This window comes from Aricia agestis, chromosome 14 (assembly GCF_905147365.1).
Source record: "Aricia agestis chromosome 14, ilAriAges1.1, whole genome shotgun sequence".
NCBI classification, from domain to species: Eukaryota; Metazoa; Arthropoda; class Insecta; order Lepidoptera; family Lycaenidae; genus Aricia; species Aricia agestis.
The window spans coordinates 14,674,933-14,696,369 of NC_056419.1; the positions used below are offsets into that span (position 1 = coordinate 14,674,933).

Consider the following 21,437-nt stretch of genomic DNA (forward strand, 5'->3'; position numbering starts at 1 on the left):
TATTCGTTTTACTGTTAGGTAAATAAAAACAGTTTAGATTTTATGGGGGATATTCTTAATTAACTCAAGGATGTAAACAACAATTCCTTGACAAACCACTAATAAATAAAATCATGTATTACATAGAAAAAAAACTAAGGCACGAAACAGTAAGGCTGCCTTCACATTGAGTCGCGAGTAGTGCGGCAGCCGCGCGACTTAATGTGAAGGCAGCCTAACCAAGGAAACAAATTAAAATTAAACTGTGACGTCATAGGTAGACAATTCTGGTGAAAAAGGTGAAAAAACAAACGGCTGATTCTGTCTGTGAAACATGCAAATATAAAAATTTATCCAATGATCAAGGATATTTTTTTAAATTATGCCATCAAAATTTGCCATCAGATTCTGGTAGACTTATTAGTCCCCTAGTTAGAGTAGAGTGGCCAGAGACAGACGAGAATGAAAGAGGCTAGAGGAGGCCTTTGCCAAATGGCAATCAGAAATTGATAAACTTAGATAACTAACATAGCATTTATAAACATTGTAGTAATTCTGAAATAAAGGCTTTATTATTATTACTAGCTGTTGCCCGCGACTTCGTCCGCGTGGACTTTATTTATAGTTTCCCGGACATCGATTGAGTCGTTTACGCGCAAATAAAAAAGTGTGGGAAAAAAAGTATATTGTGTGGGAAACGCACATTTTCCGGGACAAAAAACATTCCTTGTCCCAGACTCAAATTAGAATCTCCAATCTCCATGCCAAATTTCATCAAAATAGATTAAATAGTTTAGGCAAGAATCATAAAAGTTTATTGTGCGGGAATCGTATGTTTTCCGGGATAAAAAGTAGCCTTGTCCTTTCCCGAGACTGAAAGTATTGCCATACCTAATTCCATCAAAATAGATAGAATAGTTTACGCGCAAATCGTAAAAGTATATTGTGCAGTAACCATACATTACTCCGGGACAAAATGTATCCTATGTTCTTTTTCGACACTCAAAGTATCTTTATACCAAATTTCAGCAAAATGGGTCCAGCCGTTTACGCGTGATGTCGTGACCACGCGAAATATAACATTCCGCGCAGCTTTGCCCGCGTAAATTAGATATTTCACAGACAAATTAGTCCACGAAAAATAGCCTATGACTCTTCACGTGGTCTACTTCTTATCTGTGCCAAATAACAGAAAAATTGCTCCAATAGTTCGTGAGATAAGCCCTTTCAAATAATTTCCCCCGTTTTTTCCACGTTTTCATCTATTTCTTCGCTCCTATCAGTCTTAACGTGATAAAATATAGCCTATAGACTTTTTCGATAAATGGGCTCTCTAAGGCTGAGAGAATTTTTCAATACGGACCAGTATTTCCTGAGATTAGCGCGTTCAAGTAAGCCCTTTCAAATAATTTCCCTAATTTTTTCCACATTTTCCTCTATTTATTCGCTCCCATTAATCTTAGCGTATTAAAATATAGCCTATAGCATTTCCCGATAAATGGGCTATCTAACACTGTAATAATTTTTCAAATCGGACCAGTAGTAGATTAGCGCGTTCAAAAAAGTCATTTCAAATAATTTCTCCAGTTTTTTTCACACTTACCTCTATTTCTTCGCTCCTATTAGTCCTAGCGCGATAAAATATAATTTATAACCTTCCTCGATAAATAGGCTATCTAACACTGAAAGAATTTTTCAAATCGGTCCAGTAGTTTCTGAGATTAGCGCGTTTAAATAAGCCCTTTCAAATAATTTCCCCCCGTTTTATCCACACTTTCCTCTATTTCTTCGCTCCTATTAGTATTAGCGTGATAAAATATAGCCTATAGCCTGCCTCGATAAATGGGCTATGTAACACTAAAAGAATTTTTCAAATCGGACCAGTAGTTCCTGAGATTAGCGCGTTCAAACAAACAAACAAACTAACAAACTCTTCCGCTTTATAATATTAATATAGATTATTATTATTAGTCCCCAGGCCAATGAACTAAGATTATTTTGATATGTATACAAAATATGTATAACTTTGTGAGTGCCTTTATTGCGATGAGTCCGACAAACTTTTCTATGCGATAAGCTTCGGCGCTGCTGCGTTTTCGAATCTTCTTCTTCTTCTTCTTTTGGCGTAAGCCTCCCCATTTAGGAGTTGCCAGCGTCAGAGTTGAGGCGAAAAATGTGAACAGTTATAACTTATAACGTAAACTGATTGCCATGCAGCGGGCACGGGTGATGACTTCATGCGACCATGCAAATACAAGATAAAATAATGAAACAGAAAAAACCAGAACAGGCAAATAAGTACAGCAAAATATTGTTTCTTAGCCTTTAAAGATACACAGAGTACATAAACATAAATACAATTTACTTATATTAAATATAAAAGGAAGAGAATTCATATTACAACTAGAGCCTAATGTGATTATGAGCAATGAACTGCGTTTTCGAATGCTTGATTCCTGGAATTGTCGCTATGAAATCACTATGACTTTTGGTACCATGAAGCTTAGCTTCATGCTTCGTACATACAAATTTCATTTTTTGAAATTTGTTGAAGTAGTAAAGTTATTTTAAAAATTGTGGTCTACTTGTCCGACAAAAATCATGCTGCGTATGGAGCATGCTTTTTCAAGAGGCTTTTATTAATTTAAAACGTCGCCGTCTCAAATCAACACCGAAAAACCAAAAACCGAGATACATATATCCATTATCCAGCAACGATTCTGAAAAAGTTTTAAAAAAGAAGATTTCGTCCTGCGATGCGTTAACTCTACCACCCACTAAGCAAGAACTTTTGCAGCATATTAAGAGGATACGATTATACATAAGCAGCATAATATGGTGCAATGCACATATTATGCGCAATCCGACGGAAGTAACTACAGCTGATGATTATGGCTGGATTTTGATCGAAGGGAATTTGAATTTTTTTGGTTCGATGGGCCCGAAAGCCCACCATTATCTGAAATTTAACCAGAAATATTAGGTACCACTCATTCAATAACCTTCTAATATTATTAAGTATAGAATCTGATGATAGCAACGACGATAGTGGTGAAGACGACAATGACAATGATAATAAACATTTTGATTATGATAAAAATGATGATGTAGGCAGTAATAAATTTCTGATGTAGATAAAATTATTGTTTTTTTTTTTGTAATAAAAAAAATACGTATTATACAGGTGTAACAAAACTAAGTGATAATACTTTAGGGTGTGAGAATTCACTGTAAAAGTAGCAGCGCTGGAAGACCATTTTTAACTTTTGTATGTAGGAAACTAGTGACGCTGAGGCGCTTAGCCATAGAAAAGTGAAAAAAAAAAGGTATTTCAGCGCTGCTACTTTCACAGTGAAAGCTCTCTATAAGGAACACGTACACACCCTAAAGTATTATCACTTAGTTTTGTTACACCCTGTGACCCTGTAACTATAATATAATAATTAAAATGTTTTGTAATAATTACGTCGATTTTTTTATATTAATTTAATTCATAATATTATATTAAAATATACACGTGAATATTTTTAAGTTTATTCATTCAGAAATTGACAGTAAGAAGTTTACCATTAGTACTTACTTACTTATTTACTTACTACGATGCGATGGCTCAGCGACCCAAAGTGGATCTTGGCCTCCGACACGAGCTTGCGCCACTTGTCGCGGTCTTGCGCAGTTTCTTGCCACTCTGTGACTTGAAGATCGCGCAGGTCCGACTCCACGACATCTAGCCACCGGTACCCGATCGGACGCCCAAGAAACGCCATTTTAGTGGTACGAGCCTCTTCCATTCTTGCAACATGCCCGAGCCATCGGAGTCGCTGGGCTTTTGTTACGCCAATAATATTGGGCTCAGCCATGAGGTCTTCAACTCTAGTTCCTCCGTCTCCTGTCTTCACCGGGCCCAAGATGTTGCGGAGGATTTTTCTTTCGGCTACCAGTAATTTATTCTCTTCATCGAGTGTGAGCGTCCAGGTCTCGCATCCGTACATTTCTATTGGCCTTATTACAGACTCGTAATTAATGGCGATCTTACTTTTTTTACTTAGGAGATTGGACGCTAACACTCCATGAAGTGCCGCGCTGCATCGTAAGGTGTTTTGGATGCGGGTGTTTATTTCCTCCTGTCTCGTGTTGGTTTCGGTAATGGTGCAGCCTAAGTATTTAAATATGTTCGTCCCTTTACAACAAGTCCCTCTCATATTCCGGTCTTCTCGTTTTGTGCACGTGTTTTTATAGCGTTTAATGTGGAGGTACTCTGTTTTTTCGCGGTTTATACTTAGGCCTACCTTAAGGGCTTCGTTTTCTAAGACTTCGGCCACGCTGGCCACTTCCTCTGGAGTTTCACCCAGTAATGCCAGGTCGTCGGCATACCCTATCAACCTATGTTTCCCATTCAGTTTTAGCCCTATGTCTAGTGCAATCACTTCTTTGAGGACATATTCCAGAACTAAATTGAAAAGCACAGGTGACAGCGCATCTCCTTGTTTAAGTCCTGTGATCATTGCGAACTCGTCCATGGGCGTACTCAGGTTCTGGGCCAGGGGGGGGCAAATCAGATTTTTTATAAGCTAGGTGTTTATAAAGAATAAAAAAATAATAATTTTAAGTTGTAAAAATATTGTATTGCAAAGAAATGGCAAAAATTCGTTTTATTATTATTATTTTTTATAGATGAAAGTACTAGATAATATACTTAGTAGGGACGTCAACATGATCCAGGGGGGGCATGCCCCCCCTGCCCCCCCCCCCCCCTTGGTACGCCCATGAACTCGACCGTAAGCTCTTTAGCAACCCTCACTCTCATTTTGCTTTCTTACCATTAGTAATGTTTTTTTTTTCATTTTCTTGTCGGACTGACTATTTAACAATATATTTGTGGGACAAGTCGATATTTACATTCAGAATAATATCTATCATTGTTATTTTTGTCCGACATGTACCTATGTACGGAGAGTCCATAAAGTTAATATACCTAGGAGGTATATTAACTTTATGGGACTCTCCATACCCGAAAATGTCGATATGACGTCACATAGTGACGTCATATCGACATTTTCGGGGTGGTGGACAGCTCATTACGCAGCATGATTTTTGTCGCACAATTTAAATAAATAAATAAATAAAATAAAAAACTCTTTATTCAAACCATTAGTGAAACAAATAGGCGGGTCCACACCAAGCGATCCGCCTCGGCCGCGGTCCGCCTCGCGCGGCATGCGCCGTACGCTCGCTTGGTGTGGACGTTATTCGCCCGAGGCGCCCGCGCATGCTCACGCTCGGGCGAGCGCGCGCGCGTCCGAGCCGAGCGGTGTCGGTTTTTTGAAATGATCAAAGGCGCCTCAGTCGTTTGCCGCGCGCACACTGCGCGTCTGGACTCACTGGACGTCACATGTTTTGGTACCATCGTGTCTTTGTGCTCAACTGAGCGGCTCGGGCTGTTCGAGCGAGGCAACCTTGCTGTGAACGCCCGTCCGCCTCGCCCTCGGCGAGCATGCCTCGGCCGCGGCTGCTCGCTTGCCGCGCGCGGCAGGCCTCGGCCGCGGCGGCTCGCTTGGTGTGGCCCCGCCAAATCAGTTGACAATGGATACAAAGAAAGAGGAAAAAAAAACAGTTTGAAATGGCGGCCTTACTGCTGGAAGCAGTTTCTTCCAGGCAACCGTAAACTTAATTACTTAACTTAACAAAACAAATAAAAACAAAACAAAAAAATTTAACCACAATTTTTAGATTAATTTTATTAAACTTAAAAAAAATGAAACTTGTATATGTACCAAGAGTCATAGTGACGTCATATCGACAATTCCGAATCAAGCATTCATTCGACAACGCACCAGCGCCGAAACCATGGCCGAAACCTATCGCGTAGCAAAGTTTGTCGGACTCTACGCAATAAAGGCACTCACAAAGTTTTACATTTGTATGTTTTTTTTATGAAATAAGGGGGCAAACGAGCAATGGGTCACCTGATGGAAAACAACTACCGTCGCCCATGGACACTCCCGACATCAGAAGAGCTGCAGGTGCGTTGCCGGCCTTTTAAGAGGGAATACGCTCTCTTCTTAAAGGTTTGCAGGTCGTGTAGGTCCGTAAATAGTGCTGGTGACAGCTGTATCGAAAAAATCTTAGTTTCTTGGCCTGGGGGCTACATAATATTGTGTGCTGACTGTTAACATTGTTATGGCTAACATAGGCGAATATTTTCTCTATGGTGTTCATGGGCGTACCCAGGATTTTAGCTGGGGGGTAATGAAATTATCTTCCAGGGGGGGCATCTGCCCCTACCTGGGTACACCCATGATGGTGCTTTTCTTCAATAATGGTCCAATCAACGCCATCTATTACAAATATCCTGAAGCTCATAAGTAAGTAGCTGTCGATTCAAGATTTCGTTTTTCTCATGTTACACTAGATGGCGCTTGTCCGTATTAAAAGCGCGCCCGGGTGACGAACTCCGTTCGAATTCCGGTTCAGTGTCGTGATTTCTTGTGGTCGGTCGGTCGTGTAGTCGCTGGATTATACAGACACCGCGCGTACGAAAATAATATCCATCTGTTTGCTTATTGTGATATATTTTAGAACTGTTACCTCCAAAATATTGCCGATAATGTGTGCAGTTTACGTACCCCACGATCTAACATAGGGGCTTTGTTTTGTGTTCGCGAAGTGTTCGTGTGGTTTTGTTTTCGTATCCGTATATTGTGAATGGATTTATTATAACCCGATTATGAAGGCGTGCTCGTCGTAAAAGGTTTGTTTGATTTATAGTTGTTTTAACGAGCTACCGATTGAATCTCGACGGAGGCACCGACATATACGGCAAATTAGAACTACGTCTTGTCGTTAGCCAGTCGCCAGTAACTGGACTTTCGCAATCTATATTCCTTAAGCGTGAGTGGCATTCCTTTAAAAGTAAACCACAGCACCATAGAAGAACGACGTTCAATCGCAGTGAATATCTACACCTACATTTGTATCCTTGAGTGTCAATTTGTATTTCAAACCGACCATAAACAATAAACATTTAATTGATGTCTATTCGAAATTCAAATCATGCCATTGATCATTTCTCTTTTGACTCGGAATGGCCAGGACCAATTTCTACTGATTACAATTAAAAGAAAGTGGTGATGTTTATTGATTTCTTTTACTGTATTTGGTGTAGATTATAGAATATGATACGTTCGTATGACTGAGTAAATATGGTAGCCTTCGCGTTTGATTGCTCAACATTCAGCTGTTAAAATGTTTTTGTGTAACCACTTTTGATGTGTCTTGACTCTTGAGCCACTTGTTTGTTCATTTTCATTTTAGAACATAATTTACCGTGTTACCTTTTCATCTCGACGATTTTAAGCGTAGCCATACCATACTATAACTGGCTACTACAGACCGGCAGATGATGAAGAATCATTCTCATCTTTTTGGTAAAATATGGCTGTTTTTAAGGCAGTTATAAAATATATTATCTCAAACTGTGAATAACATACTTAACAGTATTTTAGCCAAAAGCAGCATGATATTTCATCATTTTATTGGCAAGTTGGTAACAGTACGAATGTTTAAAATGATACCAAAAATGTTCACTACTTCCGTGTTTGGCAATTTTAGGTAAATTGACACAAGAACAAACGTCTTTTTGTCTATTCATTTCTTAATTATTGAGACGCTTATGACCACTCGTAATTCGTGTCTAAAGACGCGATTGTAATTGAGCGTCCCCCAAATCTTATTATGTTGAAGAGCGCTCCGAGACAATGGCATTTCCTCTTGAGATCTGGCCCATCAGGATTTTGGGAGTAACTACAGTCCATAAAAGGAACTAACTAAAGCCACCTTCGACATAAAATCGCTTATTAGATATTCCGGGTAAAAATTAGAACTCATTTAGAAGGACGACCCAAAGCCAACATGAGCTGTTTTATTCTTCGGCAGCTAGGTATTTAGATTATTGTGTTAATTATTATTTTGAAAACCCTATAAGAACTAATGCATACGTTACGAATGAACAAAATAGTAATATCTAGTTTATTTCAAGTTTATTTATAGCAAACTGTTTCGTATTTACTATCGCACAAAAGATGTTTCGGAAGATATAAAAAAAGGCAATAAAAATAAAACTTCCTAACCTTCATTTCATTGTCCTATTCTCTCCCAACTTTCGAACTCTCATTTGTCATCTTAATTGCAATTTTAAGGAAATTTTCCTGTTATCATTAACCCGGAATGGTTATTGCTTCAGTTTAATTACGTAATGTCAACCTGTGTTTGTAAATAAACTGGTTTTGAACATCCTCGACTGCTATAAAATGAGTCACCCGGATGATGCCCGTTGATCTATGACCTTCATTACTTGTGTCGTGAACTCATCATCAGTATGATAACACTAAAAGGCATTTAAAGAGGCAGGTGGACATACACACATATATTATAACTTATCAGTTTAAATCACAGATAAGTGAATCCATTCATACTAATATTATAAATACGAAAGTGTGTCTATCTGCCTATCTGTATATCTGTCGACTGTTCACCCGATTTCGATGAAATTTGATATGCAGATTGCAGATATGTACTTTGAGCCCCGTTAAAGTACATATTAGTATACTTTTTATCCCGGAAAAAATGTAGTTCGATACTTTTATCGCGCGGGAACCACAATTTCGGCACAACGAAGTTGCGATACAATTTTGATAATTCCAAATCTTGCAAATAGTTTTCATTTAAGTACTCTTTCCTTTTTGGTAACACTTTTAATTCGGTTAAACCTGTATCCCTGGGGGACTATTAAACGTCTGATTTGAACAACGGTGAAAGTTTAGTTCATCCGTTCAGTCGATTTCAGCCACAGAGAGATGCGGCTTTGTTCTAGTTGGAACCAGCAGTGTTTGGAAAGTGCGATAAAACTTGAGGTGAACCTACCGATGACACTTAAAAGTTTTCGAAACCGCAAATAGCGCTGCTTTTAAACTACAGTAAAGGACATTCAGTGGTCTCGTGTTTTGTCCAATATGGAATATTATTGCTGAAAAATATAAAGATAAGGGTGTTTAAAAACACTACTGACGAACTTGGTGCATAGTAAAAAACGTTAGACGTAGTCTTCGATTTTCAAGCCCCACGTTGGGCGCCACTGCAATCATTGAAATAAAAGTAAGGGTGAAATTCTGTACGAGCGCTCATAACATAACGTAGCAATTGTCGTCATAATCACTAGCGATTACATTATAACATAAAGCCCAAGTATCGTGTAGAAGCCCCTCTCACACCGCAGCAATTAGGCGTCCCCCGTTACACCGTAACGAACGTTGTTGACCTAAATAATTAATTTTATGTCCGACGGAGAGACGGGATAAACGCTTAGACACGTTTAATGATTTTTTGCGTCGTCCAAGTGAATCTGTTTATTGTTTCAGTCTGCGTCTAATTTTGGATCGATTGTTTTTACGGCTTTAATAGTTTCGGTAATGCTTGAATTTTTTCACATTATTTAATGTGGTTACTGGTTAGTAGCCATATGTTACGCTTACTCGATCGGAGAAAATGTCGGCCTTACAAAAAGCAAAAATAGTTACCCTATTTAACATTTTACTAGTCTTTTTGCGGACTTTATGCCCGTAACTGTACTCCAGATTTTACTATTTACTAGCGACCAGCCCGTTTTGATTTATATTCGTTACTACCCGTGGCCCGCACTGACCGTACCGCAAAACCTTGAAATCGTGTAATGTAATATCTTCGAAAATATTAATCATTCAGATCATATTATTTATTACAGATTAATGCTGTATTGGTTAAAATCGCTTCGGAAATTAGCCATTATTTGTAGTAAAAAGTAAATGACAAAAAAATTGTGGGATATGCATAAGAGGTAGACATAATAAATTATACTATCGTGAAGTTGAAACGTTAATCGAAATATTTTTAACGTTTTGATTAATCAGCGCGCGTTTTACGTTTGTTTCATATCGACATGTTCAACGTTTACTTATATCATACATCCAAACGTTATCGAATACATTTCATATATCATATATTCATCTTACATTGAAATGTTGAGGGTTACAACTTACACAACGGTGGTATAGTATCCACTTTAATTCTTGGCCACGTCGGCCGATGAGCTCGATAGGCGCTATGAAGGGTTCGCCACTCGCCAGTAATCACTTTAGCGACGAGCGTATGCCATCACCACAACCTATTTGCTGGGCGATCGCTTTTTGCATCCATACGACAAATATCTTGTATATTTAATGCGTTTATTTGATGAGGTTAGAAGCTCGGTTCGGTTAGAGAATGTTTTTCGTTATTAGAAGGGTTTCAGTAGCGGATTTAACTGTAGTTTTACCTTATCGAAAATGGATAAAATAAATTCAAAAGACGTATCGCTAAATTATACGGAAACGTGACGAATCGAAATTCGGCCAACTTTTTCACTTCCACTTTGGTTATTAAAATATTCGCGAAATAGGGTCGCGCACGGAGAAGAGTTCCTAATAAAGGAAAAGATAAATTTATCTTTTCTATTCGGGACTCTTAGTTATCAGGAGCGAAGGAAATAAATTGGTTCCAATTCGCGTGGAAAAATACATTACGAGCAGCGGAACCGTAGATTGGGCAGCTCGATAATACTCCAATATGTTTCGAGCCGCCCCAGAGATTATTCGGATTCGGGATTTGGCATCGTCTGCTATCAGTTTACAGATTCAATTCTAATGCTTATATTCAATGTTGATCGTTCGGGAGCGTCTTGGGAAGACTTTTGATCCTCTTTTAAAATTATTGTAAATGGCAAATCTGGAAAAACGATTTCGGCATAATCAGGTGTGTCTTCTTCCTTAAGAAGGTCGTCCATATAGTGATCCTTGTAATATATTACTTATTCATACTAAGTTGTGCTCCAAACAAAGAAATAGAGCTTTGATAGAGGCTGTTTCTTTGAACCTACGATATCCATTTAGAGTAAGAACTAAGAGCAAAGTTTTTGATATTGTAACATGCTACGGCAACAGGTAACCCAACAGGAGACTACGAACAATACAAGAAATGACAAAATAATATAATGTTGCCACAATAAAAACGGCTATTATGTAATTTGTTTCTACATTGTGTTTCACAGGTCAGTGGTTCCGTAAACGAGTGGGAACGAACTGGACTGATGGTGAGCTTGAGAAATGAACCTTATTTGTGATGTGGTCGACTCAAAATGCCATAGCGATGATTTTCGTCAGCTATAGCTTTATAATAATACAATTTAGATAGTCTTTGATACTCTATAGTTCATTATTATTAACTTCTGTTTCATGGTACATTATTTTACTACCTTTGTTTCTGTGGGGTTATCAGGTGTTATTTTGCACACACTATTTATTAGTTGTAACTGTGAAACCATTACGCCACCACAACCTTGATAATTTATAAAATAAAAAGCATTATCAAGTATATAAAATATATAATTATTAATTAATTATGTAACATGCCATTGTGTGCTTTGAAAATTCTTGAAACGTGTGTCGCAAAAGGAAGTTCAAATTAAATTCCTGCACAATTTGTCAAATACTTAACAAAGTTATCCGGAATGAAATTAATAACGAAGTTTTTATTTCACTCGTAGATGTTTGGTATTTAATCGCGTTTCTACGAAGCATCAAAAGTTTTTCCTTTTATTTTTAAATCATTGTCGTTTCAAAGAGACTGAGGGTTCCAGTCGTCCTCAGTAAAAGGATTCCTCGTTTCATGTTTCATAAAGGAACATAAAGGAATGATGTTTATGAACATTTTTCGTTCAAGATTAAGTTTCTGTTCTAATATTATAGGAGAAGCGTTCGCCATTTTCTATGTGCCAAACTTCTTTATTGTACCTTTACCCTTTTAGCGGGTATTCATGGGGTATATACTTAATACAAGTCTCAAGACCTCATCTCTCTTCAGCTGTAAATGCTTAGTTCTCGTCATCGGAAACCTTCGTTTTGTCGCAACTTTGTACATCACATCTGCAGGTGGATTAAATAAAGGCCTGTGAACGAGAGCGACATTTTGCAAACTTAGAATCTTAGACGCGACCCACTTTTGTAACAAAAGCGTCAATTACACGCGTCCGAATTACAGAAAACTCAAAGGCATTCCACCGAGAACTTGTGAAGGCATTGCAGATTGCAGGCGTATTTTAATTATAACATCAGTTAAATGTTACATGATTTTCTAAAACTGGGATTTAATTAAACATTTACGTTAAGCGCCAATTGCAAATTGCATTTTGAGGTAATCTCTCTCTCTCTCTCGTTCTTCGTATGAAAATCCATCAAAGAAAATCCAAATAATTCAGTCTACTAGTTGTTGGTAAAATTGATGTTCAGTACGTTTTCTGACCCTTGAGTTTCTTACCACGTAACTATGGGTCTATAGAGAGAATCTTGTTGAACACGCTAAACCGGAAAATACATTATCGAAAAAATTTCGAAAAGTATTCACCTGAAAACCTTGCGATATATCAGCGGCTGATAAGGTCACGATTTGTTTGGAAAAGTGCACAATGGGAAATTCTGGAACATGCAACCAGCAAGTCGTAAACTGTGCAGACGTCTGCATTGTTGCACTGGCTCCTGACAAATTGCCTCTAAGTATAGCCTTACGTTACGGCATTTCCGTGACTCGTGAGATTCTATTCCACATTTCTCGAGTAGGGTTTCGATGATTTGTTGGCAACGGTACCTATTAGAACGTTTGGCTAGCATTTTCTGTACGCATTTAAGTACGCTAAATGTAGTCTTGTTTTTAGTAATTTTTAGTTCAGTTTTTTTTACAAGCAAAAGGTGTTTAGGTTTTATACATTTTGTATATTATCTAGTTGTCTTCAGATAATTTAGTAGCGGGTTCCTAGAGAGTGTAGTGTACTTTAGGTATCCCTAATATCTTATCAAAGGGTTTTTCGTGGTTGGATCTTGTCTTACAGAAGTAGTAGTGGCGGGAATGAGTAGTCCAAGGGACCACCCGTTAAAATAATATCTATCCGTATACCAATCACCATGATCATTAACCAATAACCAGCAAACGAATCCTGTTCTTCAGTTCCCTCGCCCACATGTGTTGTTCACGGATGAAATAGCATAGTCCCCTATTAGACCTGCACGTTTCAAGAAGCTACTAAATTTTCGCATCAATATGGAATCTCGTCTGCGGCTAGACGGTCGCGTGCGAATAATAGTTGCCTGTTGCCTTACTTCCTACTGGCGATAGGTAATTAAGATAATCGATTATTGTAATCGTTTCTACGATTGAGTAATTCGTAACGGATTCGGTTCCCGTATTGTTTAGTTATGGCGTATATTTGATATACTTAGGAGTTACGTCTTTATGTACTGATTGTTATTACTGAGGCAGATAATGGATCCAGCTTTGAAATATGTTTACATGCTACTAAGAGCCTGACATGTAGCCAATGGGGATTGTCCATTTTTTTAAATTTTGCTCATTACAAAAACATTTCGAGGAATAAGGTCAGTGATCGTTTTTCTGTATATAAACGAAAAAAATACCCATTAGTTACTTATGTTTTTGAATAAATATGTTTAACCTTTGTTTGACCTTCAATGGCGTTAAATTAGCAATAAATTCGACCAACATTACGTTTACGTACGTTTCGAACTTTTGGTAAGCGTCTTGTATCAGCTTTCACATAATGAGAACTTGCATTTGACGAACCAGCCATTATAAATAAGATTGAAAGGAAAAAACATACTGCAGAGGTCAATTATTGGCCGCCGATGATGACGTCAGAGCGAAAGTTTAAAAAATTATTGAGAAAAAACTAGCCAATGAATTTCAAAATTATTTAATTCATATTCTTAAAATACCCTATTTTAACGAAAAAAAAAATATAAAAAATACATGTGATTTTTTTTGGACAATGCCCATTACACTGGCGCCCGTTGTGGTATACAGCATCCTATTAGGTTAATTTAATGCTCTTGCATTAATATTACGACTTATTAAATATCAAACCCTTTTACGTCTTACTTTCTATTGATAAATTCATTAGTGGATGTGAATGGTCTATTATTAGATTTATTAGTGTCAGAAATTAAAGTTGTTCTTTTTATACCCCAATGTTGCTTTTCCCATGATATTACCTATATGACGTGGGAGAGTCATGCTTCGGCATGCATGGGCCGGCTCGACCGGAGAAATACCACGTTCCCACAGAAAACCGGCGTGAAACAGCGCTTGCGCTGTGTTTCGCCGAGTGAGTGAGTTTACCGGAGGCCCACTGCCCTACCCTATTACCCTTCCCTAACCTTCCCTATTCCCTTCCCTTCCAATCCCTACCCTCCCCTATTACCCTATTCCTACTTAAAAGGCCGGCAAGGCACCTGCAGCCCTTCTGATGCTGCTAGTGTCCATGGGCGATGGAAGTTGCTTTCCATCAGGTGACCCGTTTGCTCGTTTGCCCCTTTATTTCATAAAAAAAAATACCATTTCGTACATTTGTAAACAAATACATAAACAAAACTACGTTATAGGTCATTAAAAGTTAAATCCATTCGTCCAAGATACATCGAAATAAAACGTAGAGACGTATTTTACGAGGATTTTTGAGCATAAAACTCAAATAGCGCAGAATAGGTACGTCGACGACAAAGTGATAAATGAAATAAACTGCCGTTGAACGTATTCACACCACGCCGCGTTAACTCCGTCGCTTATCGGTTTAACAGTAATTTAAAACTGCTTTTTATTTTACACTGTAGATAATCAAGTTACAAAACGAACGTAATTTAAGGGAAAATTATATTTTTATGTGTGTTGAATGTTGATATTTGGCAGTCTTGCCTTTGAATGCGTGAAATATGGAGTTGGTAATTTATTTTTTCGCAACGAATGTCCTTCAAGCTCTAACCTCTATACCTGTGCCAAATTTCAAAATTGTTTCTTTTGTTTGGATTTCGGAGATCAGCCTTAGATTGTCTAAAAAGAAACAAAATTATTATCTACAATTATGTAAGTAAATCGTTTAGCAACAAGAGTCCAGCATACACTTAATATACTCTGAAAGAAGTCGGTAGAACGCGCAACGCCCCAAATGCATCAGTCATACTCATACATAGTAACGCGTAATCTTGGAGCATTAGTGGGGTTAAATCGGTTAACCCAATTACCACTTTAATCCAACGTAATAGGGTTAAATTTAATACAAACACCACAATGCCCCTATGTTACGTCTAAGGAAGTTGTTAACGGCCCGAAGGTATTTTTATGTTTCATTATTTAGTGTTTTGTTTATAGTGAGTTCTTTTAATCTCAATGTTAAAATGTTGCGCCTCACTGTATTCACTGTAAGAAATATTATAACTTAGTGAACGCAGACTGCAAAGACATTTTACCACAAGTTACTAAGAAGTTGCACTTGCAGTCTACAGCGAGAAGTCCTCGTATCGAGTCCTTTCGATCAGTCCATCTTTAATTACTAGGTATATAAAAGTAATAAGGCACCTAGGTAATTTAGTCGAGTTATGTCAATTCAATATTAATCGAGTCCTCCATCTGTATATCCCCGCGCGGCTTCGCCCGCATATATTAGGAATTTTACGGAAACCGTACATTTTCCCATAAAAATAGCTTATGTCCCTCCCTTCACTTGGTTTACTCTATATCTGTGCCAAATATTGCCATAAAAATTGCTCCAGTAGTTCGTAATTTCTAATATTTCCCCCGTTTTTCCCACATTTTCCTGAGTTTCTTCGGTCGTATAAGTCTTAAAGTGATAATATATAGCCTTACTCGATAAATGAGCTATCTAACACTGAAATAAGTTTTTCGGACCTGTAGTTCCTGAGATTAACGCGTTTAAGCAAACATACTCTTCAGGTTTATAATATTAGGTAAGTATAGATTTTTTTAATTATCGCTTGATAACTATGGGACGATGCATGGAATAATATGGTAGTGATGATGATGATGATGATGATGATGATGATGATGATGATGATGAATGTAATTTGCATAGTAGCATATGCTTTCCGTTCTTAAACCAACGCCGAAACTCACAATCTTGTATCTATAAAGAATCAATAGTTCTCTCAGCACCTTCCGAACCACGGTATACCAGGTATACCTCGGTGCAAAATCTTACTTGTTGGTAGCATATGCTTAGAATACTTCTCACGAAAACCGAAGTCACCACATGTTTCCCTATAAATTTTGAGGAGTTCCCTCGATTACTTATGGATCCTTCATCAGATCACCACGTTTCTGAATAAAATACCAAATTGCGATGATACCCTATATACAAAAAGAAAAATTGTGACAATCGGTTAACAAACGGCAGAGTAATCGTTGAACATAAGAAAACGAACATAACACCTCCTCCATTTTAAAAGTCGGTTAAAATTGTAGCCTATGTGTTATTCTGATGTATAAGCTATGTTATTGTAAAGTTTCATTCAAATCCGTTCAGTAGTTTTTGCGTGAAAGAGTAACAAACATCCATACATCCATACATACTTTCGCCTTTATAATATTAGTAGGATAGTAGGATAGGATTAGTAGGGTCTAGACTTGATATACCCTAACCAAATCACAAAGGTCTGCCATCTGCCTATGAATCGATTTCTCTGTACTCGTCGACTGTGTCGTACCTCATTGGGTGCGTAAGACAAGAGTTAGAGGATATCCTGACAAGCCCTCGCTCGTCACATCCCGTGTCTTAACTGATGTCATTGTCAGTCCTTGGTACTTCGCAGAATCACTAGAGTTCGTGGGTTATTCCGAGATTATTTGAATAATGACTATGATCAGTATGCCGTCCGCATAAGGTAAGCTCAAAGGTAAAAATAATTTGAACGGATAGAGATCTTATCAAACTTTGTAGGAAGACGCTTCAGCCATAAAAAGTATTCATAAAGTAATATTCATATTTTGTAACACGAGTAAATCTCCATAATTTATTCAGATTTTAAACACCTAAAGTGTAAAATTACAGCATGTTATAAAATAATACAATAAATTACCCAAGACACATTATATAATGAAAGCATTACTCTACCTCTCCAAATCAAAGTAAAAAGCGTCTGATACCTGAAATTAACGACATTCCCGAAAAAGGACGTCCGGTCCTAGAACCCTCGAGTCCATAAATTTCAATTCCTTCCCATTCCCTAAATAAATAAAGAAATCCCCCTCGAATAAATGAAAATAAACGCGGCAATCGATAGATTGTTGACCAAAATAACCGATTCCCCGAGCGGACGCGATCAATTTTTCACAGGCGGTATTGCGCGGAAACACGGCCCGTTGGATAATATATTGTTTCGAAATCGCCGGCGGGTATAAGAAAATTTAAAGAGTGATATTGATTCCAATTTTGGGGTTTGCGGATCTGTTAGGTTTGGGAATCCCAAACGGAAAGTCTTCTGGGTCGCGGTCTAGACTGTTAGCTCACCTAGCCCAAGTGCAAAATCAGATTAAGGAGATTTGAAGAATCTCTTCCTTTTGGGTGATGATGCTGGAAGTTACATAGGTGCACAAGATCCATTTTAGAAAACTTTGAAATGCGGTAACCCAAACACATCAGTCATCAATTTTAAGCGGATACACTAAATTCAAAACAGTTTAATGTTTTCTGACAATATTATTATATCCTCCTCACATTTAAAGTTACACAATAACCCTCACCCGTGAAGTAGAGTTGATAATATCCCGGAGGGCAGACCCTGGGTCGAGGGATTACAGCCCTAAAGGTACGGATCCCTTCAGGATACGATTATTATTTATTGCATACGTTTAGCGCCGTAGCGCCTTATAATGAGGATCTGGTAATAACGTAGGTAATGCTGAAGTGAAATTTTAAACAAACAGAGCGAGCAAAGTTACCCGAGAGTTGGGAGTTCATATATATTTTGTTAAAGTCGAAGTTGTTTGAATTTCAGAATTAACGGATTGACTTAGTTCTTGGATTTATCTCTCATTCGAGCAAGTAGCAACTTAGTCTTTAGTCTTTACACTTTACTCTTCAGTTAACGTTTCAGTAAGTCGTAGGTAGGTGCCTATGTGTAAATATTTAAAGGCTTTTACTTCCAACCCGGTTTCAGCGTCGTGTCATCGCTCATTGGGCAGATAATTTTCTTTTTTAAATATAATCGTATTATACTTTATACCAATGAGCAAAATGATGATAATGACGGAATGATACCGATTTATTGGCTTACTGAAATTGGGCTCGATCAAAGTGTCGTATCGTTTCGTTCGTATTCATGAGTCGTAATCAGACTGAATTAGTTGAATAATTATACACTTTCCTTGCACTTATTTAACTTTATTTTAATATATTTCGAAAAAAACATCATCAGGTCTTTCGAAACCGGTGTATTTAACAATTTTGTAATAAATATATTAAAATAAAGTGGAATAAGTGCAAGGAAAGTGTATAATTATTTAATTGAAGATGAATTTCCACCAAGAAGTGACACTACATTCAATATTAGGACTCCTTGCGCTGATTATTCATTTCATTTCAAACTTAACGTGTATACTACACGTTAAGTTTGAAATGAAATAATCAAAGCTTAACGCAAACATCTAGCAGCTTTACCGTTGCTGACGTTCTTACTGAAATGTTTGGAACTGAATGGCTGACTGCTCAGCCAGTCAGCCGTCTGCTAGTCTCCATGCATCAATCAATCCATTCTTTTGATTGATATTTGAAATCGGCTAATTACACTGTTTAACCAGCTAAATAGTTTAAATATAATGAAACTAATTGCGAAACGATACTGTTTCTAACCGATTTTAATCAAGGCTTTGAGAGTTAAGAACTTCTTGTGTACTTGTGTAGTCAGGTGGTGTTACGCGAACGAAATAGAAGGCATATATTGCGGTTTCTCTAATCAAGAACAAGCAACTAATTAAGCACTCTGTGCCCTTGTGACTAGGTCGATTATTGAGCAGAATGGGAAATAGTTAGTTGGTATGTCTTCTTTTAGACGTTTTGCGCTATTCTAAAAACTTACCAACTTGAAAATAACATTTTGGTTGCTGTATCAAATCTAACCCAAATCTTCCGAGTTGTGATCCAAATGCTTAAAGCCACTTGACCATGGAGAAGTTAACGTTATAATATGCTGTTAACGTACCTAATATAATCCAAAGCCAAACTAGCGTAATTTGTGAATTGTGACTCGCGAGTCGCATAATTTCGGCTGGCAGAAATTCTGCTGCATTCAGTTTCATACAAAAGTCCTGTTTAATTCACACGAGCGTAATTTTGTGAGTCATGGTTTGTATGAAAAGATATTTACGCGGCAGAAATTCTGCGACTCACACAATAACGCTCGTTTGGCTTCACCCAGGCCTCACATAACTTTCGGTCGATAAAATTGGATAGGAAATGGGCAGTGTTTGATTTTTAATTTTGTATCGAGCCAAATAGTGACACGTTGTTGGTGTCCTGTTTCTGAGGTGTTTTGAAGTTTATCAATTAACTAGTGCTTTTGATATTATAGCGTCAAAATATCAACCAATCAACAGCACTATTAAATAGTCCTGTCAAAAAATCTCAGCAAATAGGCATGGGACTTGGGCTTGGCAGATATTGTATACCCGAGGAAATTGATTCCTAGGCAGTTTACAGACCTACGTCGTTTGGTCGGCTTATGTAAATTCAATGTTACATGTGATCTGTCGGATAGGTTTGACGCAACGCGACGAATTACTTAGGTCCGTCATCTGCCTAGGAATCAACTTCTCTGATAAGTGATAGTACATAATTATTATATTATGTATTATAAATTATAATATATTATATGCGTTATGTTGTGCGCGGTCTATTACTATCCTTGAATCTTGACACCTCCTCATAACATGCGTAATACGCGTTACACATAACACAAGGCCGCTCCGCCGGGTTTATTTATATTTATCAGGCGTCTATCCACAACATCCGCCTTCGGGAGCCGGCTACAGTTTCAACTACTTGTTAATATGCGTGCTTATAACACCATGTTTAGGAAGTCGGTATAAATAGTAGCAGTGCTTACTAGGGGTTTCAATTTTCTCGAGAAGACTTAATGCGTGATGTCTTGTCATTATAAGGTATTTTGAAAAAGTGTAAATGCACTGTAGATCTTTTCATCTACCCATTACCCACATCTTTGCCATACTTAAGTATTATATCTTTTTCATAGAACTTGTGATTTCGCAGGAAATAAAGATAAAGTGTTGTTTCCTAAAGTTCTCTCGCTAAAAAAGGTCCTAAATATCCTGTGTTTTTAAAATTTTTGTGGGATATGCTCAACATTTTCTCCAGAATTCCATACTTTCTCTGTTTAAAAACCAAGGTAGAGCTTGTCTAATTTGAAATGACGCGCCGCACTAGTTGATATAAATGAACATTTTTGTAGACTACTGTGAATACGAGGGAGAGGCGTATCAGTTAGACAAGACAAGCACTAAGGCTTCTTACAGAGGAACTTGTCAACGGCTGCCGTCGACTGCCGTCTACTGCCGACGCCGACGCGTGCCGCCGACACGTGCCATTCGTCTGTAAGCGCTCTATAAGGCATATACATAGCAATAAGCATACACCTTTAAACATACACCAAAACGAATTAAGCTGTTTATAAACATAGATCACGCACAAGAAAATTGAGTTTAGAAGATTGTGCTACTAAGTACCAAATAGCAAGATTTACTCAACTCAATGCGAAGTAATATCGAAGGAAAAGTTACATTTCCTTTCGACAAAGGCCCGAGTTCCAGTCCCTTTGAACGTCTAATTAATTTACTTTCTGCTCCTTCCTAAATGACTTCTGCACAATGAAGTGAACCTTCTGAAGGTATTGATTTCATTTTCAGTTGCTGAATGAAATCTGAAAAAAAAAACAGTTTGGGGGTAGTTTAGAAAGTTTTGTTACGTTTAGTTTGTGCAACTACTGTTACTTGTATCATGTTTATTCTAAAATAAGACTGGTGTTATGTGTATCCATTGTTCTTTACGTTGTTTTTGGACGCCCCAACACCAGTGTCGCAATGCGTTGTCGTACAAAAAGCAAGTATGTAGTAGCCAGTAGGTAAGTACAGAACTTTTTTATTGAAACTTTACGCAGTAGTAGTCACGTACTCTATTTAGTAATTATGTGGTAGTCAAAGTCAAAGTCAAATTTTTTATTCAGAATAGGTTTTTTTCAAACACTTTCCGAACGCTGATGCTACTGGGGCCTACCACCGGTTCGGGAACTAACCCAAGTAGTTTCAAATAGCATGTTATCCAGCACTTCATAATATTATAAATGCAAGAGTGTTTTTGTTTAAATGTAGAACTTTGGAGATTGAAGATAGATACTTAAAAGACTCGGTAAGATATTTTCTTTTGATAGTATCATAGTTTTATGGGTTTTATGGTGCAAAATATACGATTTTTATCTGCGTAACGGAGTTCCGGGCGTCATCTAGTCAGACATAAAAGC

The 21,437-nt window shown here is 37.6% G+C and overlaps 1 protein-coding gene across 1 annotated transcript in view; it reads left to right on the top strand.

Annotated features, from left to right (window-relative positions):
- The first annotated feature begins 6,468 nt into the window (after positions 1-6,468).
- Positions 6,469-21,437, top strand: part of LOC121733528 — a 135,524-nt gene continuing 120,555 nt past the window's right edge. Inside the window, exon 1 of the mRNA XM_042123798.1 lies at positions 6,469-6,730. The gene's annotated coding sequence lies outside the window, so the exon portion shown is untranslated. The remainder of the gene's footprint in view (positions 6,731-21,437) is intronic.